Consider the following 1,477-nt stretch of genomic DNA (forward strand, 5'->3'; position numbering starts at 1 on the left):
GTCCCCTGCTGGAGCTGCTGCCCCCGCGACCCGATACCGGATAAGCGGTCGAAGATGGATGGATGGATGGATGGACATTATGGACCTCTCATAGATTTCCCATACATCATCATAAGGTAAATCCTCCAGCAGAAGAAAGCAGTGTTGTTCTAATATTGTCTTTGGCCACAATGATTTGAGTCAGTGGGGCATACATCTAATTTATTTCATCAATGTCAGAAACTAAAATTCAAGCAGTCCCCTGATGTATTTCTGTCAAAGACAGTCGCAGGTGAAATAAATCCCTCTGCACTATTTAGAATGAACACTGGTCAAATGAAAGGCTATGAAGCGGATGTTGGGACCAGAACAACTCATCAGGTCATGTATCCAGAGATACATTTGTTGTTGGTTCAGTCAAACCGGGAAAGTTTCCTATGCTGAAGACCGGTCCAGTAGAAGAGAGGTAACACACCCCAGCACCTGTCAGCTGGAACATACCCTGAGGGTGGAGAAGAGGAGACACATGAATAGGGAGAGAATCCCAGCAACATGTCTAAACATTAACGTTGAAAATCAGATGAGTAGATGGTGGAGTACGTTCAGCGACAGGACAAATAGTGGTTGTTCCCCCATTATGACACCTCTGAGTAAAAATACACTTGGATACATTCTTTCTTCATCTGCAAAAGGAATTTGTCTTTTATAACACCCCATCCTCACTGAGGGGAAACGCTCATACAACACTTGGCCATTGTCAGGTAGTAATGGACAAGGAGGAGGTGTGAAGGAATGTGAGATAATAACGTTATCTCACATCCAATCACTGCTCAGGTCGCTGCTTCAGGCTGCGGCCGACAGTGATGTTACACATCAGATCTTACTGTTGATAAAACTCCTAACATGGTTAAGGGTACACTGACATGGCAGATGACTGTCTTGTCTTGTTGTTCAACATACTGCCAAATTATTTTTACGGATTGCCAACTGTACACATTGTTATTTACTGGGGATCTTGGTAGCATAGCTAACTGTAATAAAATTGACAAAAACGTCAAAGTGTAGAAAAAGAACAACAAAATGTTGAAATTTCAACCCAGAAAAACACAGAGTTGCTTGGTGGATGGGAAGACAACACAAGGGTTAAATATGTGCGATACTATCGTCAGAGACCCCCCCCCCCCCCCCCCCCCCCCCCCCCCCCCCCCCCCCCCCCCCCCCCCCCCCCGATCGCTGATTCTCTGATATGAATGCTTGACGTTGTAGGGCTAAAAATACCAATATTAGCAAAGCCGGATAGCTTCTCTGCTGCAGCCCATCTGTAAAGAATCAGGCTGTAATCATGAAAGATGATTCCCATTGTAATACCTTAGGGTAAAAAACGTGCTGACCATCAGGAAAAAAACAAGATTAACGTGTCTGTGTACACGAATCAATAGATTAAATCAAGTGAACATTTCATGAGCTGCCATGCGACTGGGTTGCAACCTGAAACATT

This window comes from Etheostoma cragini, chromosome 14, assembly GCF_013103735.1.
Source record: "Etheostoma cragini isolate CJK2018 chromosome 14, CSU_Ecrag_1.0, whole genome shotgun sequence".
NCBI lineage: Eukaryota > Metazoa > Chordata > Actinopteri > Perciformes > Percidae > Etheostoma > Etheostoma cragini.